Source organism: Suncus etruscus, chromosome 11 (assembly GCF_024139225.1).
Source record: "Suncus etruscus isolate mSunEtr1 chromosome 11, mSunEtr1.pri.cur, whole genome shotgun sequence".
NCBI classification, from domain to species: Eukaryota; Metazoa; Chordata; class Mammalia; order Eulipotyphla; family Soricidae; genus Suncus; species Suncus etruscus.
The window spans coordinates 66891572-66918353 of record NC_064858.1 but is presented as its reverse complement, the minus strand read 5'-3'; the positions used below and the strand labels follow the sequence as shown (position 1 = coordinate 66918353).

The following is a 26782-nucleotide window of genomic DNA, read 5'->3' as shown; positions in this document are numbered from 1 at the left end:
TGGTTCTTTGAAAAAATAAACAAGATTGATAGACCACTGGCAAACATAACAAAGAAAGAGAGAGAGAGAAACTTGATAACTCATATTAGGAATGAAAAAGGAGAGATCACTTGTGATATGACAGAGATTCAAAGGGTAATCAGAAACTACTTTGAGAAACTCTACGCCTCTAAAAATGAGAACCTGGAAGAAATGGATAAATTCTTGGACTCATAATCTTCCACGGTTGAAAGAAGAGGATGTAGTATATCTAAACACCCCCATCACCATTGATGAAATTAAAATGGTAACCAAATGTCTGCCCAAAAGCAAAAGCCCAGGCCCAGATGGATTCTCTAATGAATTCTTTCAAACTTTCCAAGAGGAACTACTACCAATCCTGGTAAAACTCTTTTATGAAATTGAACAAACAGAAACACTTCCAAATAGGTTTTCTGAAGCCAACATCACCTTGATACCTAATCCAGACAGAGATGCTACGAAAAAAGAAAATTACAGACCAATATCGCTGATGAATGCAGATGCAAAGATCCTCAACAAAATCCTGGCAAATATGATTCAGTGCCTCATTAAGAAGATCATCCACTATGATCAAGTAGGTTTCATCCCAGAAATGCAAGGATGGTTTAAAATCCGTAAATCTATCAACATAATACACAACATAAATAACAAGAAAACTGAAAACCACATGATCATATCAATAGATGCAGATAAAGCATTTGACAAGGTCCAACACCCATTCTTGATCAAAACTCTCAGCAAGATGGGAATGGAAGGAACCTTTCTCAATATAATTAAGGCCATCTACCACAAGCCAGTGACAAATATTATCCTCAATGGAGAAAAAGTAAAAGCCTTCCCTCTAAATTCTGGCACAAGACAAGGCTGTCCTCTCTCAGCACTCCTATTCAACATAGCACTGGAAGTACTTGCTATAGCGATTAGGCAAGAAAAAGATATCAAGGGAATCCAGATAGGAAAGGAAGAAGTCAAGCTCTCACTGTTTGCGGATGACATGTTTCTCTACTTAGAAAATCCTAAAGACTCTACCAAAAAGCTTCTAGAAACAGTAAACTCATATAGCAAGATGGCAGGCTACAAAATTAACACACAAAAATCAATGCCTTTCTATACACCAACAGTAATAAGGAAGAAATGGACATTAAGAAAACAACCCCGGGGCTGGAGAGATAGCATGGAGGTAAGGTGTTTGCCTTTCATGCAGGAGGTCATCGGTTCGAATCCCAGCGTCCCATATGGTCCCCCGTGCCTGCCAGGAGCAATTTCTGAGCCTGGAGCCAGGAATAACCCCTGAGCACTGCCGGGTGTGACCCAAAAACCACAAAAAAAAAAAAAAAAAAAAGAAAACAACCCCATTCACGATAGTGCCACACAAACTCAAATATCTTGGAATCAACTTAACTAAAAATGTGAAGGACCTATACAAAGAAAACTCTGCTGCAAGAAATAAGAGAGGACACGTGGAAATGGAAATGCATACCCTGCTCATGGATTGGCAGGATTAACATAATCAAAATGGCAATACTCCCCAAGGCATTATACAGATTTAATGCCCTGCCTCTAAAGATACCCATGACATTCCTCAAAGAAGTGGATCAGGCACTTTCGAAATTTGTTTGGAACAATAAGCACCCTAGAATAGCTAAAGCAATCATTGGGAAAAAGAATATGGGAGGAATTACTTTCCCCAACTTTAAACTTTACTACAAAGCAATAGTTATCAAAACAGCATGGTATTGGAATAAGGACAGACCCTCAGATCAGTGGAATAGGCTTGAATACTCAGAAAATGTTCCCCAGACATACAATCACCTAATTTTTGATAAAGGAGCAGGGAATCCTAAATGGAGCAAGGAAAGCCTCTTCAACAAGTGGTGTTGGCACAATTGGATAGCTGCTTGCAAAAAATTGAACTCAGACCCCCAGCTAACATCATGTACTAAGGTAAAATCCAAATGGATTAAAGTCCTCGGTATCAGACCCAAAACCATAAGATATATTGGATAACACATAGGCAAAACACTCCAGGACATTGAGACTACAGGCATATTCAAGGAGGAAACTGCATTCTCCAAGCAAGTGTAAGCAGAGATTAACAGATGGGAATATATTAAGCTGAGAAGCTTCTGCATCTCAAAGGAAATAGTGCCCAGGATACAAGAACCACCCACTGAGTGGGAGAAACTATTCACCCAATACCCATCAGATAAGGGGCTAATCTCCAAAATATACAAGGTACTGACAGAAATTTACAAGAAAAAAACATCTAATCAAAAATGGGGAGAAGAAATGAATAGACACTTTGACAAAGAAGAAATACAAATGGCCAAAAGACTCATGAAAAAATGCTCCACATCACTAATCACGAGGGAGATGATATCAAAACAACGATGAGATATCACCTCACACCACAGTGAATGGCACACATCACAAAGAATAAGAATAAACAGTGTTGGCGGGGATGTGGACAGCAAGGAACTCTTATCCACTGCTGGTGGGAATGCTGTCTAGTTCAACCTTTATGGAAAGCGATATGGAGATTCCTCCAAAAACTGGAAATTGAGCTCCCATGCGATCCAGCTATACCACTCCTAGAAATATACCCTAGAAACACAAAAATACACTACAAAAACCCCTTCCTGACACCTATATTCATTGCAGCACTATTTTCCATAGCAAGACTCTGGAAACAACCAAGATGCCCTTCAACAGACGAATGGCTAAAGAAACTGTGGTACATATACACAATGGAATATTATGCAGCTGGCAGGAGAGATGAAGTCATGAAATTTTCCTATACATGGATGTACACGGGATCTATTATGATGAGTGAAATAAGTCAGAGAGAGAGAGAAAAACGCAGAATGGTCTCACTCATCTATGGGTTTTAAGAAAAATGAAAGACATTCTTGCAGTAAGAAGTTTTTAGCCAAAAAGAGAAAAGAGGTGGAAGTTCCACCTTACCTCAGGAAGCTCACCACAAAGTGTGATGAGTTTAGTTAGAGAAATAACTACATTTTGAACTTTCCTAATAATGAGAATGTATGAGGAAAATATAAAGCCTGTCTAGAGTACAGGCGGGGGTCGGGTGGGGAGGAAGGAGATTTTGGAGTTGGTGATGGAAATGTTGCACTGGTGATGGGCGGTGTTCTTTACATGACTGAAACCCAAAGACAATCTTGTATGTAATCAAGGTTTTTAAATAAAATATAAAAAAATAACGTTATTTTTATAGACTACTGCTAAATTACTGTGCCCTTAACATAATTTTTTGCATATTGAAATGTTTTGCTTTTTTTGCACTTTGAAATCAAGATAACAGTGTTCCTTAAGAGTTTTGTCCTATCTTTATTCCCCCAGTATTGCAGAATAGTGTTCATCTATAACCTACCACAAATGACGGTGGTGTCCATAATCCCTCTTTGTTTTCTACTTTGTCACACAGGAAAGCACAGTTTTTTTCTTTTTTTAATTTTTTCCACAAAGTGCTCCTTTATGGTACAGAATAAAATATTTTATTAATTCAGGATTTCAGCTGATTAACTCAGTGTAAAGTCAGTGAAAATGACAATGAAATGGGAATGTGTGATGAATACATGATGAGTATTGAAATCATCTATTTTTCTCATAACACTGTCTAGGATGCAGATTACATTACTTAGTAGAATTTTCTATAATCTGTTACTTCAGAGGATTCAGATTGATTATGGGGATATCACAATGATCAGGTTACTCATTTTAGCCTGAATAGTATTGGTTTGCTGAAAAAGGACATGGTTGCACAAATGTGAAACCCACTGTTACTACCTAGAAATCAGATTTCTGAGCTCAATGTCCAGGACAATGGCAGTGTTCATATTGTATTGATTTCTCAAATGAAATATCAGGCTTTTTTTAAAATAAAAGATTCCTTGAGTGCACGAGAGCTTCCTTGGAAAATGAGTTTGATGGGAGTTGGAATAGGCGAAGCAGAATTAAAAAAGTCAAATATATTGATAATTTATATATGCCTGAAGCATGATATTATGGTAAGGTTGCTTGGTTTGATAGATTAACTTTTTTTCCTAAATATCAGGTTTCTTGCCTATGATAATTTTCAATATTTTTTTTAAAAGCAAATGAGAAGAAAAAGAGCACATTGCTGTCAGAGTCTTCCTGGAGTCCTGGTAGCAGATTGAGCTGGCCATCGGTCAGTCTTTGTTCAACCTCAGGGCTGAAGCCTCCACAGCAAACTACCTTCATAGGTGTGAGTCTTGTGAAGGGTTGATGGGAGGGGAGAAGTCTTGCCATAGAGCCAAGAACTACTCAGACATTAAGGGGATTCTGTCAGAGCAGTTGTTCTGACTATTGAGCAGGCTCATAGCTTATATAGGACAAAAGGAGGAAATGAGCAAGTACATTCCAGGAACAGAGCCTGAAAAGGACTAGGCCAGATAATGGCTTGGGGTGCAACACATTGGAAAGCCAGAGTCTGGGAGCTGATCTGGTGTGCAAAGGTCACTATGCTCTTGAGTCTTGAAATTGCTTTTTTCACTCTGCAGCACCCAGATGGCTCCTGTATGCTTGGTTGGACTGATGACAGTTTCAAGAAAGATAATGATTCCAGAAAGAGCATGATTCCAGAATCAAATCAATGTTTCTTCCATAATCATGGCATTGAGGAGTCAAGTCAGTGTTTTCCTTCCACAGAACACTTCCTCTTTCCACATGTTTATTCATTTAATTTCAGGAAATCTAATAAAGCACAAAGAGCAGAAGATTTCCCTTTCACAGGATAGTATATTGACCTTGCCATATTTGAGATACATGTTTGCCATTTGAACATTAACATAATGTGCAAAGATGTCAGGGATAATGTAAAAAATGGAAAAAATTAGAAAACACCTATACTCTTACTGAAAAAATATAGAACAAATTGTAATTTCTGTTCTTATATTTCTAAGTATAATTAGAAATATATTTCTATAGAATATAAATGTTATAATTTGTATATTACACATAATATGTATATACTGAATATATTAGCTGCTCTTGATGAGATGTAATGTGAGGATATTTTTAAAAAGTGTTAATTATGTTTATAGAAATTCAGAAAAGAAAGAAGTACCCTTATATTTTGTGAATTCTGATTTTTAAGCATTTTTTGCAACCCCACTAGAGCCTTTTGAGGACATCATATTGGTGTTTAGTTTTATAATCATAATTGTTCCCCTTATAACTTATTTGTCATTGTATGGGTATGTTACTTGGTCCATCAGAACAAGCTACTTGAACATATACTTAATGAATGGTCAGATTCAGATAAGTTTATAGATAAATTATTTGGCACTTTCATAAATGGATCTATTCGTAAAGTTCATGTTAATGATTTTCCATGAGAAGGAAGACCCCAAGTTACATAGAACCTTTATTTATTACAATTCTAAGTGTAGGCAAAGATTTTCAGTGTAAATGTTAAATTGTTGTCTTTCATAAAATCTCATTATATAGAGTGATTACTATCAAAGAAGGTTAAAATAACCAAATGTTGTTGGGCCAATCTCCATATAAGTCTGGCTAGAGTGGGAATCCCAAATAACAGCCAACCTGCAAATGTAGATTTAAATAGAAACCATTCATATTTCAAGTTCCATCGTTTCTAACTTTGGAACCTTGATCAATTTAGATCATTAATTGCTTTACTATAAAATAGGAAAGTATGTTCTACCTTGCCGGGGGGGGGGGTTTGTTGTTAGGAGTGTTTTTAATTGTACAAGTTCCTTTCCTGTATCAGATATCATATTATGATACATCCTCAACTTTGGCTCTAGCTCCACTTAATTATAATAATTTTGAAATTTTCCACAGTATTTACAAAGCTCTCTGTCTTTTCTGATGAGATATAGAATGGAATCCTAACCAACACTAATCTAGGGTCCTTGCTGTTTGCTCACTTATTTTGCCTATTGAAAGAATGTTGAGGAAAAACCATTTCTAGTGAAATTCTTCCATAAAACATGATTTTATGATTTACCTTGCTTAAATGACAAAAAAAAAAATAACCAAGTCTTTCCATCAATATTCTCCATTTATTGTACTCTGCTAACTTCTCTTATTTTCAGAGGTTGATTTTCTTCCCCATAGGCCTCAGGATGATACTGTCGCTTATATATCCTTATATATACAAGCCAGGGGATACATATCTCTCCAGAGCAAACTACCGTATTTTCCAGCATATAAGATCACCCCCTCATTTTTATAGTTAAAACAAAGGTTTAGGCCTATATTCGCCGTATAAGACAGAACGTTCCTGTGCTGCAACTGTATGTACCACAGTGAGCCAGCCAATTACAACAAGCAAAGGTTCAAAGGTTATACTCTAATAGACTTCCTCTCTGACTCTGGCCAATCTGAGCAGGCTTTTTACAGTGTAGATTCGGGTACAGAACATTGTATAATCTGCATGCATTAAAAGCCTGCTTGGATTGGCTGAGTTAGAGAGGTGGTCCGAGCAGCCTTGCAATGATTGGTGCAGGATCAAGTTGGAAAATTTGTTTAGTGGCATTATCCAGACAGTTTTCATTTAGGACATATCAAAATGTTTTTTGGGATACACTCAGCATATAAGACGACCCCCGATTTTTGATTGACTTTTTTATGTTTCAAACGTTGTCTTATAAGCCAGAAAATATGGTATCTTTTTGCCTATATATTTCCTTTTAGCCTGGTTTATAATAAAGACAATTACCATATTTTTCGTACTATACCAAAAGATGGGGGAAAATGTCAGTGTATCTTGTGGAGTGAATGCCGCCTGCAGATGAATTCTGAGTGCAGTCTTATGCTCCCTTTATTGCACAGACATACCACATAGGACTAGTAATCAGGTTAACATAATTTCACCATACATATAGAGCTTTTGTTTAAGACTATTTGATCGCTGCTGTGAATATTTCTTTTTATATTACAAAAAAGTATTTAAAAATGTTTTTATTTTTTTATTTTTCTGATGTTAAAAAAAGAGGTAAATGTGTTGAACCAGCTGTGGATCAGCGTATTGTAAATATACTTTGGCCTCACAGGCTGGTTGTTTCCAGCTGTGGTCTCCTGCCAGCATCTCACATTGCATTTATTAAATATCTTACTGTAACATTTGCTTTAGTGTAGTGTACCTATCTGAGACCCTGGATCTAGATGTAGCTACCTGAGACCCACCCATTTCTGGGAGGGGTCTTGGGAACTGAATATTAGGTGTTACCTAACCTGCAAGACCCCGCCCATTCCTGGGAGGGGTCTTGGAAAAGTTAGATAAACCTTGGACCGGGCCTTTCTGCGCTGCTGGGCGCTCTGGCTTTTGGGTCTCTGCGTTCTGGTCTTTGACCAGCATGGAGCCCAAAGGGAAGATGGCTGAAAGGAGTTTAAGATGCAGGGCCAAGAATAACTAGTGCTTGAAAGGTTATGAGTAGGCCACACACATGTGGTGAATAGGGCATGAATAAAGTTGATGGTTCCTGATGCCTGCCTGTGAATGAGTGATTTCGCCTTTCACCTGGGCCTGGGACCCGCCGGCTGGATGGGGTTGCGAAGCCACATGGCCTGGGATGGCAGAGAGAAATCCATCGCCATCCACCGCCATCCAGCCCCATCGTTATTTATTTAATGCAACACTTTAGAATATTTTTTTTCTTGTTTTCCTCGTCTAAAATCTATGTGCATATTGTGGTCAGTTTTGTCTTATAGATCAAAAATTAAAGATAGTTCAGTAAAGGCAGTACCTTGGAGTACTAAGGAAGCCAGCACTGTTATCACATGAAGGTTAATACTAATCTCTTTTCTCCTCCTATTCTTCCCAATTTGGCAGGCAGTATTGTTGCAGCTGATTTTCAGAACTTTCTTATAACAAACAGACTCTTTCAGTGAAGATTTGAGGCTTGTTTTTGTTTTGTTGTTGTTCCCTAGTTTAGGGAAAGTGAAAAAAATTATGGTTTATGGGAAAGGAAAAAGTTCCCATCTTTTTTATAGCAAGGCTGTTTTTTACTTCCTTTATTGACTACCAACCATATTCTTCCCTATCAAGAAAAGAAACCTAATCATATACAGACCTAATTATATTTTCCAGGAACTCAAATTCAGTAAAATTTGCTTGCTGAGGCAGGTTGAAAGGGAAATTGGTTTTGATTTCAGAAGATTTAATATTTAAAATATTTTTCATTGATGTGCATTGTAAGGTGGGTGGTAGTAATAGGTAATATTTAAAGATTTTAGGATTCGGGCCGGGCAGTGGCGCTGGAGGTAAGGTGCCTGCCTTGCCTGCGCTAGCCTAGGACGGACCGCGGTTCGATCCCCCGGCGCCCCGTATGGTCCCCCAAGAAGCCAGGAGCAACTTCTGAGCGCATAGCCAGGAGTAACCCCTGAGCGTCACAGGGTGTGGCCCAAAAACCAAAAAAAAAAAAAAAAAAAAAGATTTTAGGATTCATCTTAAGTGTTTTTAAATATTCTAAACTTAAATGATTGTCAAACTTTATTGGGAAAAATATTTTAAGAATGTGGATTGTCAGGCTGGTGAGATAGCATGGAGGTAAGGTGTTTGCCTTGTATGCAGAAGGACGGTGGTTTGAATCCTGGCGTCTCATATGGTCCCCAGAGCCTGCCAGAAGTGATTTCTGAGTGTAGAGCCAGGAGTAACCCCTGAGTACTGCCAGATGTGACCCACCCCCCAAAAAAGAATGTGGATCGTAATATAAAACTGGAAAGTGCTTAGTAAGAATCTTTTCTCTATATTTTGTTTGTTTTTGAGGTGTTGAGATGTTTCAGGAGATAAAACATTTTTAAGCTTTCCCTGTGAGAATCTGGTTTCTCTATACAATTTATTATAATGAGAAATTTTAGTAGTCTAATTATAATATCTAATTTTTTCTTCTGAGAAGGAGGTTTTTTAGTTCTTTCAGTATTAATCTTTGAAATAGGTTAGCAATCCATAGAGGAATCTTACTTTTGATGATTCCAAGTTTAAGATTATAAATAAGGAATAGAATATTAATGAAATCAAGCAGTACTAAGCCAGTTCTTTGACAATTTTCTGTTGAACAGTCTAGGGGCACTGTACCATCCCCCAAACTGGTAGTATTGGCACTGCACTTGCTTTGGGAATGTTTTGGTTTCTCTGATCATCCTAAATAATGGATGGATTTTGGTTTCTCTGATCATCCAAAACGGACTAGTTTATCACCGTTGGGTGCATAGTTAAATGGGTGGAATATTTGAGTGGGTGAGGATGATTCTTCAAAGGAATGCAGGAATGCATGTGGAGAAATGGGCAGAGTGAGTAAAGGTTTGAGTCAAAGCACTAAAGTCGTGTTGTTCGTTGGACAGGATAATGTGTATCTTAGGATTCTCCTGTACTCTGCAGTATAATCTCCATAGTCATGCAGACTTCAAAATTGTTCCAATAAAAAGCGAAATGCCCCTGTATACATTCATTAGCCCTCATTTGCATCTATACAGTGCAGGGAGTAATGAGATAGCATGATTTATCCAAGCTTTGTGTGTTTTAGCCAACTGGCTTGTGTATTATTGTGTTGGATTCTACAAGAAGAAGCTTATAAAATTCAAAAATAAACGGGTTTGTAGAAGTGAGATAATTTGCCCAAAGATTTTTAGTGGAGACAGGATTACATTTCTAATTATTAAAATACATAGTGGTTTCTTTAACTACTCTTTACATATTAACTAAGATGAAAATCCAAAGTGTATTACAAAGAAATAAATCTTCTTTACTTGGAATCAAGGCTCTTAGTCTAGAGTAGTTTTATTTATTTATTTTTGTTTTTGTGGGGTTTGTTTTTTGAGTCAGACCCAGCAACACTCAAGGGTTACTCCTGACTCTGTGCTCAAAAATTTGCTCCTGGCAGGCTCAGGGGACCATATGGGATGCCGGGAATCGAATCGCCATCTGTCCTGGGTCAGCTGCATGCAAGGTAAATGCTCTACCACTGTGTTATCTCTCCAGCCCCTAGAGTAGTTTTGAATACTCATAATCTATACACACTTGTTATATGAGGGTTGAAATATAAAGATGGAAAATATAGTATCTCAGTCCCTAGGAGGTACATGATATTCATTTATCTTATATTATATATATTTGTTGATACTGTAGCTCTGCAGTGTAGAACTGTGTAGGGGGCTGCCAATGCTTGAGTCCAGAGAGGCTGGGGATTGGTGGTGGATTTGAGGTGATGTGAGTCAAATGCAAAATCTCCCTTCTGCAAGGTTGGAGTTCTGCCATAGGAGAAAGAGCCACATTCAGGGATCAAGATAGCGCATGTTCAACAATTCTATTATTCTGTACTTTGTGCTAGTTAGATTCCTTATTAAATTCATTAAATTATGGACAAGCACAACTCTCTATTAGGTTCATTTAGGCTACTTAAGAAAGAGCATAAGAGAATAATAGAATGATAGTTGCATATAAATAACTCATCAGGAATTAAAAACAAACTAGTTTCTGCTTATTTATTTTATTTTGTTTTTTGGTTTAGGTGAAAACTCCCTTTCTCCATGCCCTTTGGTATAACCAGCCCTAATACATGTGCTGGAACATGTAACAACTGATTTACTATATTTTAAATAGATATTGTCTTGTAGGTATGGCACACCAATCTAAAGGATGAGGGTAATGGAGTCAAGAAAGCACAACATTCATTTATTTAAAAAATCATTTATTTAAGCACCATGGATACAAAAATGTTCATAGCTGGGTTTCAGTCACTGAATTTCACTTTCCTATCACCAATGTTACCCATTTCCTTCCTCCCCACCCCCTGCCCATCTTTGGGACAGGCATTCTATATCACTTTCTCACTATCATTATGGTAGTTATTAGTGTAGTTATTATTCTAAATGTGTTTATTACTCTGTGGTAAGCTTCATATCATGGACTGGCCCTTCTGGCTCTCATCTCTGTTGTCTCTGGGTATTATTACCTTAGTGTTTCATATTCTTCTTAAATCCCAAAAATGATAGATACTATTCTATGTCTATCTCTCTTCCTCAGACTTATTTCACTTAGCATAATAGTTTTTATGTCCATCCATGTATAGGAAAATTTTATGACTTATTTTTTCCTAACATGCATTTTCATAGTTGAATAGTATTCCATTCGATAGACTTACCACAGTTTCTTTAGCCACTCATCTGTTGTCGGGCATCTGGAATGTTTCCAGATTCTGACTATTGTAAATAACACTGCAATGAACATAGGAGTACAGAAGGCATTTTTGCCTTGTGCTTTTATGTTCCTGGGTATATCCCTAGTAGTATTGCTGGATCATTTGGGAGCTCAATTTCTTTTTTTTTTTTTTTCCTTTCCTTTTTTTTTTTTTTTCCAGTCATTTGATAACACTCAGGGGTTACTCCTAGCTATGTGCTCAGAAATCGCTTGTGGCTTGGGGGACCATAGGGGACACCAGGGTACGAATTGTGGTCAGTCCTAGGCTAGGGTATGCAAGACAGACACCTTACTGCTTGTGCCACTGCTCTGGCCCCTCAGAGCTCATTTTCTAATTTTATGAGGAATATCCATATTTTTTTCAGAGAGACTGGACTAGATGGCATTCTCCCAGCAGTACATGTGAATTTCTTTCTCCCACATCCACACTAGCACTGGTTACTCTTGATTCTTTGTGATGTGCCAGTCTCTGTGACATGAGATAATACCTCATTGTTTTGATTTACATCTCTTATGATGTGTGCATTTTTCATGTGTCTTTTGGCTATTGGTATTTTTTCCTTGAAGTAGTATCTGTTAATTTTTTCTCCCCATTTTTTAATGGGATTAGATTATTTTTTCCTGGTTAAGTTCTGTCAGTTATATCTGTCAGTATATCTTAGATATTAGCCCCTTATCATGGGTTTTGGGTAAATAGTTTCTCCCATTTCATGGGTGGCCTTTGTATCCTAGTCCCTGTTTCCTTTGAAATGCAGAGGTTCTTAGTTTAATGTAGTCCCATATGTTTATCTCTGCTTCCACTTGTTTGGACAGTAGGGAAGCACAACATTCTGCCCCTGGCTGTGTTCCTTCATTTTGATCATCCTGCCAGTCATTGGTCTTCTTGCAGTCTGTTCACAGTAGACTACTGAATTCCACCAATCCATTTATTAGCAGCCAGGCTAGATTTCAAAGGCCACATGAACTTTCCACTTCATAATCACTTTCCTGGACATATCTTGGTGTCTGGCTTGAGCCCTTTCTAGTCAATGTGACTTCATTCTTGGAGGTTGTACTCCTCATTCACTCTTCCAACCATAGGTCTGCAGATAGAATCTGCAACACAAATCTACTGCTTCAGTCATCACTGCCAGTCTATTATGAGTTATGGTTGGTGATCCACACAAATGTATAAAAGCTGATGAAACATGATGTAATGTGCTCTATGAGACATGCATGGTCTTTGGTTTAGAAACATTCTTTAGATTACCAAAGAATGAATATACCTTGTACTACTTTTGCAATTATAGGAACATCCCTAATGGTGCTTAGAGGATTCTCCTGGGTCTGTTTAGAGGCTTTGTGTGGGTGGTGATTGAACATGGGCTTCTTTCATGCAAAGCATGTACACTAGCCCTTATACATTTTGCTGGCTCTGATCATTATTGGTTTGAATATCCTGATCCCAGAAGAGGATCTGGTATTGCTGTGGGGATTTGTGCCTCTCAACAGAGAAGGAATAGGGTTCTCTGCTGGCTTTTGTGAACTGAGAGGAGAGAAGTACCAGACTAAGAAGGTCCTTTCCAGTCCCTTCTTGACCTACTTCAGTCATCAGGGCAAGGCTTGACACATCTAGGGCTTAGAAGGCCCATGATGATTACCCCACCTACCCTCAATCCCTCCAGGTTCCAGATTTACCATCTGGTCAGTCCTATGAGGCAGCCATCAAATGCACTTAAATTCCTATTGCCCTGCCCAGGACTGCTCTGGCCAAGGGAGTGAGTCTGAAATCTTACTACAGCTTTCCAGGTAGTATATCACCTTTTCCTCAGAAAAAATAGTTCTGGGGAAGATGAATGAGGAAGTAAAATGAGTTTTTTTTTTTTTCAGGAAATAAAGGAAGGGCTGGAAGCAGTAGCCAGAGCTAATATGATCAGGAAAGAACAGAGGCTTCTCCAGAGTGAGTAAAGCTCAAGTTCAGATTCTAAGCAGGGAGTGGTAGTCTATCCCAGAATGAGGAATTGTACCCTGAAACAGAAACTACATCTTGGAGGAACTGGGGCCAGAGAGGCCCTTTGTCCTTGGCCAAGTTAGTTTAATTTCTCCCGACTGCTTTCAACTTATCATTGCTAGGATAGTTGCCAAGTCACCCAGCTTGGGCAGTTGTCTAACTTTGGGGAGTCTGCACAGTTTCAGTATTGTTGTTGAGATTTTGGTATCCTAGTTGGACTCAACACTACATTGGTCTGCAGAGACCAAACATACAGACCGGGGTCATCTTTTATTCTAATGAGACTTCACAGAGACACTATGTGTATGTTTACCTGGTTGTTGTTACTGTTGTTGTTGTTGTTGTTGTTGGTGGTGGTGGTGGTGGTGGTGTGTGTGTGTGTGTGTGTGTGTGTATGTAACTAAGGTTAGACATGGTTGTATTTGCTTTTAAATTCCAATCAGTTCAGTTTACTTCTCTAAAATTTATGGTGCTTTTTTAATACAGGCCAGAAAAAAAAAAAAAAACGAATTGGAGTCATTTTACATAGAAGTCTTTGGTTTGGCTCTGAATTTCATCTCATTACATTACATCATTGCTAATCAATCATATTAATTTATTCTGGTGGGCTTGACAAGCTGCACATTCTTAATGACTTTATAAAGAGAGGGTGACTTGGTGCTGTAGAGAGAGATTGCTTTATAATTTAGATAAAAACCTTATAACGACAAATTTTATTACGAGTTTTTAATGACATAAAATGACTAGCAACAACATTGTGAGCTAAGGAGGGCCTGGGTATCTAATCTCTCAATTACAAAGCAATAGCAGGACTGATACTGGTTGAAATGACTATTTTGGAAATGTGCGCGCATGTGTATGTTTGTGTGTTTGTGCGCGCACGTGCATGTGTGTTTAGTTATACAAAATAGATCATAGGTTTTCTTTGTCAATATTCTAGTTTATTTCTCTTGATATTGAGCTTTGAAGAATAAAAACCACAAAAACAAAATAAAAAATACAACAGAAATACCAAGTAGATTTCAAACACCATGCAAAATTTAAGACCATATATGATTTGGATTTCTTCTATTTTGTAAAACTTTGTATAAAAATCAATGATTTCTATAAATTCTGTATTATTTGATAATTAAGACTTGGCAACATTTTGTACCAAGAAACAGTATTTATATTGTGAAATATATAAATACTCTAAATGGAATCGAATCATTGTAGCCTATTATCAGTTTGAGTAAGGCATTTTTATATTATATACATATATATTTTAATAGTTTCTTATTGACACATAATTCCCATTTCTTTTGGTGTACACAATTTTTTTTAGTTTTAATTGTGTTCATTGAGTTTGACAGCATTATTTGAACACTGTTTTTAAACTAAGGATACGAGTTTGGGGAATTGCATATTACTTATAATTTTTCAAAAATATGCCCATTTCCTGTTGTTTCTAACATTATTGAGAGGTCAACAAGAACTGTAAAAAAGATTTTCACCTCAAACTCTATAGCTCAGTGAAAATGGTTTCACCCTTACCATGTCCCCTTTAATGCTTTCTCTGGTGTCTTTTCGATGCTTTCCTGACTAGTTTGCTGTTTAACAAATTGGGAAAGGAGTTTGGGTAATTGGCATATCTTTGGGGTTTGGGTCGGATGTAGGAATCCTTACTTTGTTTCTCAAACCTTAAAAAATTGTAGGCTCCTCCTACAGAATGATAATTTTTGGAGCAAGAATATAACGTCAGTGTTTTTGGTTGCTGTCTTGACTTGAATTAGGTATGTGCAACCCTTGATAGTGAGTGAGTGAGTAGCAGGGGTTTAGGGGTTTATAGTGTAAATAGAAATCTGGTTACTTCTTATTTTTTCCACTGTTTTGCCTTCCAGTGTTGTGTTACATGTTTTACACATGCAGATATAATTACACTATATTCAAATTCATGTGATTGACTTATTTTTAGCTTTAGTCTGGAGGTTTAGCACAGTGTAAAGGTGCTTGTAAAACCTACTATAAACCCCATTTTTATTTGATTACCTTTTGGAAAAAAAGGTAAACATTTAAAGGATATGTTTTGTTTATTCTTCAATGAATATATGTTGAAAGAATAAACTAAATTTAGTGTATTTCTTAACTGCTTCCAATAGTAAGATCAGCTGAATGTATTCTGAGAGGCACATTTTTTTCAGAGCTGTTTTTATTTTATTGAAACCGTTGTGATTTACAATGTTCATCATAGTTTGGATTTCAGTCAGGGGCCTCAGTCTTGATTCTATAAGTCTAAGTTATGTACTGAGTGTTGCAATGAATAGCAGTGTACATATATAGAAGAGGGGATTGTTGGGTCATATGGCAGCTCAATTTTGAATTTAGTGAGAACCCTTAATACTGTTTTCCATAAAGATTGTACCAGTTAGCATTCTCACCAGCAATGGATGAGAGTTCCTTTCTCATCAAAACCCCACCAACACAGATTGTTCCCATTATTTTTGATATGTGCCAACCTCAGTGGTATAAGATGATATCTCATCGTTGTCTTGATTTGGATTTCGCTAATGTTGATGGATTTTTTTCATGTGTCTGTTGGCTATCTGTTGGTCTTCATTAGAGAAGTGCCTATTCATTTCTTCTCCCTATTTTTAATTAAATTTTTAGTTTTTTTGAAGTTAACCTTTATGAGTATTTTGCATATCCTATATATCAAGCCTTTATCTGATGATATGAATGCAAAATTTTCTATGATTTAATTAGATCTCTTCTAATTTTATCCCAGGTTTCTTTTACAATATAGAAACTAGTTTGATGTAGTCCCATTTATTTAAATTTGATGCTAGAGCTCTTGCCATTGGCATCCTATTATCGATGATTTCATTGAGGTTTAAGTCTTGGAGTGTTCTGCCTATGTTTTAATCTGTGAACTTTATGAATCCAGGTCTAAACTCAAGGTCTTTATTCTACTTTGAATTGACTTGTGTAAGGTGTGAGATATAGTCAAGTCTTTTAATTTTTTACACGTGGTTATCTAATTGTTCCAACATCATTTGTTGAAGAGACTGCCTTTATTCCATTTCAAATTCTTGGCTCCTTTGTCAACATTACTTAACCATATTCTTGGGTGTTTGTCAGTGGTTATTCTGTTCTGACACATTTGTCTGAGAATCTGTGTTTGTTTCAATATCATGCTATTTTGATCACTATGGTTTTGTAGTAGAGCTTCAAATCAGTTAATCAGATGTCTCTCATTTTCTTAATTTTTATTTATTTAAATTGTATTTATTTTTATTTATTTGTAAACAATATTTTATTTAGGCATCTTGATTACAGACATAATTTTAGTTGGGAATCAGTTATATAAAGAACACCCCTTTTCCAGAGCAACATTCTCACCACCAATGGCCCCCTCATCTCCATCTCCCCACCCACTCCACCCTGTATTTGAGACAGGCCTTGCACTTTTCTCAATCTTGTTATGGTAGTGGAAAGTGTAGTTATTTCTCTAACTGCACTCACCACTCTTTTTGGTGAGCTTCATACTGTGAACCAGTCCTTCTGGCCTTCATTTCTATTGTCTCTGGCATTATTACAAGAATGTCTTTTATTTTTCTTAAAACCCATAGATGAGTGAGACTATTTGTGTCTATATTTCCCCCTGACTTATTTCACTCAGCATAATAGATTCCATGTACATCCATGTATAGGAGAATTTCATGAGTTCATTTTTCCTGATAGCTGCATAGTATTCCATTGTGTATATGTACCACAACTTCTTTAGCCATTCATCTGTTGAAGGGCATCTTGGTTGTTTCCAGAGTCTGGCTATATTGTAAATAGTGCTCCAATGACTAAAGGTGTAAGGAAGGCATATTTACATTGTGGGTTTTTTTTGTTTGTTTGTTTCTGGGATATATTCCTAGAAGTGGTGTAGCTAAGTCATATGGGAGCTCATTTTCCAGTTTCTTGAGGAATCTCCATATTGTTTCTCATAAAGGCTGAATTGGACAGCACTCCCACCAGCAGTGAATGAGAGTTCCTTTCTCTCCACATCCCCAACAGCATTGATTGTTTTTGTTCTTTGTAATGTGTGCCAGTTTCTGTGACATGGGATACTACCTCATTGTCCTTTAGATTTGTATCTCCCTGATGATTAGTGATGTGGAGCATTTTTTAATGTGCTTTTGGCCACTGGTATTTCTTCTTTGAGAAAGTGTCTATTTCTTCTCTCATATTTTAATGGCATTATATTTTTTTCTTGTTAAGTTCTTTCAGTGTCTTGTATATTTTGGATATTAGGCCCTTATGTGATAGGTACTCAGTGAATAGTTTCTTCCATTCTGTGATTAGCTGTGTATCCTACTCACTATTTCCTTTGAAATGCAAAAGCTTCTCAGCTTAATATAGTCTGATCTTTTAATCTCTGTTTCCATTTGTTTGGAAAGTGATGTTTCCTCCTTAAAGATGCCGTTAGTGTTGATGTCATGGAGTGTTTTACATACATGTTGTTCTATATACCTTATAGTTTCAGCCTGAAATTAAGGTCTGTAATCCATTTGGATTTGACCTTTGTGCATGGTGTCAGATGGAGGTCAGAGTTCACTTTTTTGCATGTGGCTGACCAATTTTTCCAGCACCACTTGTTGAAGAGGCATTCCTTGTACCATTTTGTATTTTTGTCCCTTTATCAAATATTAATTGATTGTATGTTTTATGAACATTCTCTGAATGCTCAAGTCTATTCCACTGACCTGAGAGTCTGTCTTTTTTTCCAATATCATGCTCTTTTATTAATTTTTTAAAATTTATATAAAGAAAATGCATCTCATAATTGACATAACTGATCATAATACATTTGTTTCAAGATGATAAAAAGAAAAGTTATTAATAATAAAACAGAAAGAAATGCTAAAAATGAAGAGAAAGGATAGAAGAAAAATGTTCATTAGCAAGTCAGTTTATTAAATTAATGTATCATCAATGAACTCATTAAAGTAATAGCAGAAGTTTTAGTAAGCCTTTTTTTAAGGATAAGAGTAAAGAAATACAGTAAAAAAGGTGTGTGAGTGGCAATTGTTTTTGTTTGCATAGACCCAGCAAAATAAGGGAGAAATAGAAAGGAAAAGACTTGGCCTAAATATAAGGAGATCTTACCCCCTGATATTCTGGCATAAGACCAACTCCGGGCCCAGGAATACTAGGTTGTCCTACCACTGAGTCATTCTCTGTGGTCCAATACAAGTTTTTCCGCACAATCACTGTTGTTGGTGTCAGGTTTTGGTAAACATCCTGATTTCTGTGCATATTCTGCATCAGGATGATGTGGAGAGTCTTCTAGTTTCACCTCACCATTAGAGGGCAATCCAGAAAGCAAGTTTTTCTGTTGCTAAGTCATCTGGGTATTAAATTAACCCTCTTTGGAATAAGTCCGTGCCAGTGCAGTGGTGGGGTCTTCCCTGTAGGGGGTTGCTTCCTAGTAATGTTATAGACAACCTTAGTTGTTTTCATAGTTGTATTTATGGTTCAGGGGTGGATGGACAATACCTGTTCTTTTGAGGCCTCAGCCAAGTCATTATGGCAATAACGAGTGTAAGGCCCCACTGCATTACTAAATTTGTGTTTTCCTATCTTTGTTAGATAAGAACTTTTTTGCATATTAATATTTTCTCATTTTAATGTGCCTATGCAAAAAATGAACAATGCCACAAGATATTATTGGTGTATATGGGGGCCCAGGGGACAAGTCTGACTTTTCACTTTGGGAGTTGGTTGGCAGCTGGCTTGAGTGGGGATAATGATCTGCTAGGTGAGAAGCCAACAACTGAGCATAAAGAGGGTTAAATGTGGAGTAATAACAGGTGGGGTGAGGGAGTAAAGGGCTAGAAACTAGTTTATAAGGTGCTGCGCAAAAAGGGGGAAGGACAGTATACAACATAGGCATTCTGTATATTGCAAACATACATTAAACAGACATATGTATGGCCCACCTATACGCTCGTGGGTGTACATCATCTGACACTGAGGATAATGTAACCATAGGTTACAGTCGAAAAGCTGACCTAGGTGAAAAGGGACAGAATGCTTAAAAATAAAATAAAATCATATAAAACCAGCAAGTCTGATATAAAGGTTTTTTATTTTCTAGGCCAGTCATACTTGGTGAGGGTAGATTATACTGAAGCAAGGCTAGATGGACTAGATTATATATAAGGCCTTTCTAGAAAAAAAAATCATAATATTTGAGTCTAGAAAGCTAAGTAAAATGGTAATCAGGACACGGGCGCCTAGCCCGCCACATCCCGCGGAGACCCCAGACGCCGGCCCGGGAGGCCTGGGTGAGTCCCTCCTGCCTCACGCGGGAGCCTAGCTGGGCACATCCCCCGGAGACCCCAGACGCCGGCCCGAAAGGCCTGCGCGGGTCCCTGTCCTTTGCACGGGCGCCTAGCCCGCCACATCCCGCGGAGACCCCAGACGCCGGCCCGAGAGGCCTGCGCGGGTCCCTGCTCCTTTACAAGGGCGCCTAGCCCGCCACATCCCGCGGAGACTCCAGACGCCGGCCCGGGAGGCCTGCGCGGGTCCTTGCCCTTTCACACGGGCGCCTAGCCCGCCACATCCCGTGGAGACCCCAGACGCCGGCCCGAGAGGCCTGCGTGGGTCCTTGCCCTTTCACACGGGTGCCTAGCCCGCCACATCCCGCGGAGACCCCAGACGCCGGCCCGAGAGGCCTGCGCGGGTCCTTGCCCTTTCACACGGGCGCCTAGCCCGCCACATCCCCCGGAGACCCCAGACGCCGGCCCGGGAGGCCTGCGCGGGTCCCTGCTCCTTTACAAGGGCGCCTAGCCCGCCACATCCCGCGGAGACCCCAGACGCCAGCCCGGGAGGCCTGCGCGGGTCCTTGCCCTTTCACACGGGCGCCTAGCCCGCCACATCCCCCGGAGACCCCAGACACCGGCCCGGGAGGCCTGTGCGGGTCCCTGCTCCTTCACGCGGGCGCCTAGCCCACCACATCCCCCGGAGACCCCAGACGCCAGCCTGGGAGGCCTGGGTGAGTCCCTGCTGCCTCACGCGGGAGCCTAGCCCAGCACATCCCAGGGACCACGAGCGCCTGCGAGAGTGATTTGGGCAAGTCCCTTCCCCCAGGTGGGCACCTGGAACGGCAACTTGAGCAACCCAAATAGACGGGGGGAGATAGGGCCACCCTTCTGGACTCGCAGGTGACCTAGAGCAGTCCACCCCCCTGGACCCTGGAGTGGACCAGGGACTCCCCAAGGGCGAGGGCAGAGCCTGAAGGGTCGGACTGAGGGAACTCCTTCAAGGGAAACTTGGAGGGAGCAGAGCTCCATTGACTCCCAGAGAAAGGAGGGGGGATTGGGAGCTAGGCTCAATAGCGCCAGCAACCAGTGTGGCCAGGAGTGGAACTGCACCGCCGACAGAAATAAGGAGTAGAAAAGCAATAATACCCACTGCAGGAGGGCCGAACTCTAGGTAGCAAAGGGGAGGAGAAAGAGCCAGGTGCAACAAGCCCACCCAACAGCATCCTCTAGAATCACCTTCAGGAAGGGGACCAAAGCAGGCCGAAATTAGAAGCCACAGCACTCCAAAACACACCATTAAATACAAAGAATTATGCGTAAATCAAGGAAATCCCTAATATCTGGAGACAACATGACAAACCCTATTAAATTTCCAAGTCCACCAAAACGCACAGATCCATGGGAAGAAGACCTAAAAGCGGTCATGAGGAAGGAAATGCAAGAATTACTAAAACAGATGAAAGAAACCCTAGCAACCGAGTATAAGAAAGCCATGGATGAAAGAATCAGCCAAATTAAAGAAGAAATGTCAAAGAACATGAGAGATTCCATACAAAAAGAAGTGAAGGATTTAAAAGACAAAGTAACAAGCCTTACAAGCAGAAACACAGAGTTGGAGAAGCACATCGAAGAACTCGAAGGAAAACTGCAATCAAAAAATGATCAAGAAACCAACAAAGAAATAAAAGGCAAAGCACTGGAAGGAAAAGTCCAATATCTAATGAATAAAGACAAAAGAAACAATCTAAGAATTGTAGGTATACCAGAAGGGGAGGAAATAGGGAAGGGGGAAGAACAGGTAGTCAGGGAGATAATAACAGAGAACTTTCCCACCCTCTGGAAAGACAATTCAGGACAAATCCAGGAAGTCAAGAGAGTCCCTAATAAAATAGACCCTAATAAACCCACACCAAGACACATAATAATCCAAATGGCAAAAAACAAAGAGAAAGAGGAACTCCTGAAAGCAATAAGGGAGAAAAAAAACCTCAAGTACAAAGGAAAAGACATAAGAATCAAACCAGATCTCCCATTTGAAATAATTCAAGCAAGAAGACAGTGGAATGACATATTTAAACGACTGAATGAAAGAAATTTCCAACCCAGGGTCCAATACCCAGCAAAACTATCATTCATATGGGAGGGCAGACTAAAAACATTCTCAAATATGAACGAACTTGAACTATTTGTGCAAACTAAGCCGATACTAAGCGATTTACTCAGAGACGAATTACACAATCCAAACCCCCGATTGTAACAACAACCACCCCACACAATACAACTGCACAACAGTCCTCTCTATCAATAATTTCCCTAAATGTAAACGGACTAAACTCTCCAATCAAAAGACACATAGTAGAGAACTGGGTTAGGAAAAATAAACCGGACTTCTGCTGTCTACAAGAAACACACCTACAGTTACAGGATAAGCACAGGCTTAGAATAAAAGGATGGAAAGTAATCATCCAGGCCAATGGAAAACAAAAAAGAGCAGGGACAGCAATTCTTATATCAGATCAAATTGTATTCAACCTCAAGAAAGTGATCAGAGACAAAGAGGGTCACTACTTACTGATCAGGGGAACATTAGATCAAGAAACACTAACCCTGGTCAATATATATGCACCTAATCTAGAGTCAGCAAAATATGTGAGGCAACTACTGGCAAACCTGGAGAAACACATGAAGGGAAATGTGATAATAGTAGGGGACCTGAATACTCCACTATCACCACTGGACAGATCCACCAAACAGAAAAATAGCAAAGAAATAAGAGCTCTAAATGAAAAATTAGAAGATTTAGGGCTGATAGACTTATATAGAGCCCTCCATCCCCAGAAAGCAGAATACACATTCTTCTCAAGCCCACATGGAACCTTCTCCAGAATAGACCATGTCTTGGGATACAAAGCCAACCTATATAAGACCACAAAGGTAAGGATCATTAGAAGTACCCTTTCAGATCACTATGCAACAGAGGTTAAAATTGATATCAAGAAGAAGCAATGGAGAAAAACTAATACCTGGAGATTAAATAACATGCTGCTCAACAACACCTGGATCAAAGAACAACTCAAGGAAGAAATAAAAAGATTCCTTGAGACAAATGACAATGAAGAGACAACATGTCAAAATTTATGGGACACAGCAAAAGCAGTAATTAGGGGGAAACTCATAGCAATACAGGCCTATGTCAAGAAACAGGAAAATAACAAAACCAACTGTTTAAAAGATCACCTCAAAGAATTGGAGCAACAGCAACAGAGAAATCCAACCACAACCAGAAGGCAAGAAATAATAAAAACCAGAGCAGAAATAAACAACATCGAAACTAAGAAAACAATACAAAAAATCAATGAGACCAGGAGTTGGTTTTTCGAAAAAATAAACAAGATAGACAAACCATTGGCAAAACTCACCAAAAAAAAGAGGGAAAACACCCAAATCAGTAGGATCACAAATGAAAGGGGTGAGATTACAACAGAACCCCATGAAATACAACATATCATGAGATCATATTATGAACAACTATACTCAACTAGGCTAGAGAACCCAGTAGAAATCGACAGATTCTTGGACAAACACCCTCTTCCAAAGCTGGAAAAGGAAGATCTAGAAAGTCTAAACAGTCCAATCACCTCAGAGGAAATTGAAGATGTAATTAAAAAACTTCCTAAGAACAAAAGCCCAGGCCCAGATGGATTTACAGGTGAATTCTATCAAACATTTCAAGAAGACTTACTACCACTTTTCCATAGGCTTTTCCAAACCATAGAAAAAACAGGAATCCTCCCCAACTCCTTTTATGAGGCTAATATCACACTCATTCCCAAAGAAGGCAAAGACACCACTAAGAAAGAAAACTACAGACCAATCTCACTAATGAACATAGATGCAAAAATTCTCAACAAAATCTTAGCAAACCGAATCCAACACTTCATCAAAAAGATCATTCATCACGACCAAGTGGGATTCATACCAGGAATGCAAGGTTGGTTCAACATACGCAAATCAATCAATATGATACATCACATCAACAACATGAAAGACCAAAACCACATGATCATATCAATTGACGCAGAGAAGGCGTTTGACAAAATCCAACATCCTTTCATGCTAAAGACACTCAGCAAAATAGGATTAGAAGGAACCTTCCTCAAGATAGTTACAGCTATATATGAAAAGCCTATAGCCAACATTATACTTAACGGCGAGAAACTAGAAGCATTCCCACTAAGGTCAGGAACTAGACAAGGCTGTCCACTCTCTCCACTCTTATTCAATATAACTTTAGAAGTCCTAGCAATAGCAATCCGACAAGAGAAGGGAATCAAAGGAATTCAAGTAGGGAAAGAGGAACACAAGCTATCTCTATTTGCCGACGATATGATGATCTACATCAAAAACCCTAAAGAGTCCACAGTAAAACTCCTAGAAACAATCAACCAATACAGCAAAGTGGCTGGATACAAAGTAAATACACAAAAGACAGTAGCGTTTCTATATACAAACAATGAAGTTGAGGAGAGAGAGATTAAAAATACAATTCCATTCAAGATAGTATCAAAAAATATCAAGTATCTAGGAATCAACCTTACAAGAGAAGTGAAAGACCTATACCAGGAAAACTTCAAAACACTTCAGAAAGAAATTGAAGACGATCTAAAGAAATGGAAGAACATCCCATGCTCATGGATAGGTAGAATTAACATAGTCAAAATGACTATCTTACCCAAACTTTTATATAGATTTAATGCAATCCCTATCCAAATCCAGACACAATTCTTTAAAGAAATAGAACAATCAATCACAAAATTCATCTGGAACCACAAAAGACCCAGGATAGCCAAACACATATTGAAAAACAAGAAGCTGGGAGGCATCTCCTTACCTAACTTGAAACTATACTATAAAGCCATAGTAATTAAAACAGCATGGTACTGGAACAGAGACAGGACCTCAGACCAGTGGGTCAGAACAGAATTCCCTGACATAAACCCCCAGATATACAGCCAACTAATATTTGATAAAAGAGGCAAGAATCTGAAATGGAACAAAGAAAGCCTATTCAACAAATGGTGTTGGTACAACTGGAAAACCACATGTAAGAAAGTGAAAATCGACCCATATCTCACCCCTTATACAAAAGTCAACTCAAAATGGATCAAAGACCTTGAAATCAGACCCGAATCTATAAAGTTTATCGAGAATAAAATAGGCAGAACACTCGAAGACCTATATATCAAAAAGGTCTTTGAGAATGGAGCACCAATGGCAAGAACTTTAGCATGTAATATAAACAAATGGGACTACATCAAACTAAAAAGCTTCTGCATGGCAAAACAAACCCTACTTAACGCAAGAAGACAGCTAACAGAATGGGAAAAAATCTTTTCACTCGACATATCAGATAAAGGCCTGATATCTAGAACATACAAAGCACTCAGAAAGCTGAGACCCTCAAAACCAAATAAAGCCATAAAAAAATGGGGAGATGAAATGAATAGACACTTCTCTGAGGAAGACAGAAGGATGGCCAACAAACACATGAAAACATGCTCACCTTCACTCATCATCAGGGAGATCCAAATCAAGACAACAATGAGATACCACCTTACACCAGTGAGGATGGCTCACATCAAAAATAATGGAAACAACCTTTGTTGGCGGGGATGCGGTATGAAAGGAACTCTCATTCACTGCTGGTGGGAATGCCCCCTAGTCCAACATCTATGGAGAAAAGTCTGGAGAGTGCTCAAAGAACTCAGAATTGAGCTGCCATTTGACCCAGCAATTGCTCTCCTAGGCATATACCCCCAAGATGGAAGGGCATTCATTCCAAAATACGTATGCACCCCACTATTTATTGCAGCACTCAGTATAATAGCCAAATCGTGGAACCAACCTCGATGTCCAACAACAGATGAATGGATCATTAAGATGTGGTACATATACACAATGGAATATTACATGGCAGTCAGAAACGATACAATCACAGACTTTGCAGCAACATGGATGGACTTAGATCATGTTATGTTAAACAAAGTAAGTCAGAAGACAAAAGATAAACACAGAATGGTGGCACTATTCTGAAACACCTAGAACATATAGTTTAAACACAACTAATACCTAACAATCAAATAACAGGGTTTAACAGGGTAGAAACTTCGAACACTGTAATACTCAACATATACGTGGGAGCAGTGTCCAAAATTCATGAAAAAGGAGCAACACAAACACTTGACAACACATTATACCACAAAGAAAGCAGCAACAACAGAAACAACAGCATTAAGAGAACAGGTAAGTAATCAGACTTCCAAAACAAAGGCCCACAATAATCCCTTAGAGTTCGTATACAGGAACACAAGTATAGAACACCAAGGGAAATCACGACTGCAATGGCAGCATACCATAGCACTATGTTTTAATGCCTTTATCTTACTATATTTTAAATAACCTCTCAGCTTTTCTGTCCACAGGCGCCCTTGGATACAAAGGGCGGACAAACTAAGATGGCAACTCGGGATACCACACGAGATACCATACATAGCATGCACTACGAGAGGGCCACGAGAAAACTCTCTAACATATACTTTATCTCTAGGTTATTCCTTCTTTTAGGAATTGAAGCAAGTGACCAGTCAGACCACCGAAGCAGTGCCTGTGATGTACAGACTTAAACTACAGGCTCTATTCTTCGAACACATTCAACCTAACCAGCATTCCCTTGCTATTCTCCCCTCTCTTCTCACTACTTTTTTTTTTAATTCTATTCCTCTCTTTACTTTTTCCCCTTTCTCTTCTCCTTTTCTTTCTAAGGTATTTTCTCTTTCCTCTCACTGCATACCCCTCCCATATACCTTCCCCTGTCTCCCCTCTGGAAATCCAACTATCCCTTCACCCCTCAATTCCATCCAGATCTCCCACCATATTAAAACTCTTCACCCTCAATCCTTAATCTATTAGGCATCAAGGCCGACCTCCTACCCAACGAAACAGTACCCAGCACCCAGGCGAGGGGACACCCAGTCAAACCCACACCTCGTCTCCTGCAAGAAAAGACAGCCAACTCCCTGCGGACTCATGCTGTGCGGCCTTCCCTACCAACTCCCCCTAACGTGGACTGTTTCTTGAAACCGGATCTAGGTCCAAAAGTATCCCCAACGCAAGAACTCTTCCAAGACCTCCCTGCCACAAATTTTTACCAATCTGAAGAAGGTCAGGGGGTGGGATAGGAAGATGCCTGGGAACCCACACACCACAGGA

General features: G+C 39.0%; 1 protein-coding gene across 1 annotated transcript in view; it reads left to right on the top strand.

Annotated features, from left to right (window-relative positions):
* The window catches only part of TMTC2 (transmembrane O-mannosyltransferase targeting cadherins 2), a 587133-nt gene that overhangs the window by 229220 nt on the left and 331131 nt on the right, over positions 1-26782 (top strand). The gene's annotated exons all lie outside the window — the stretch shown is intronic.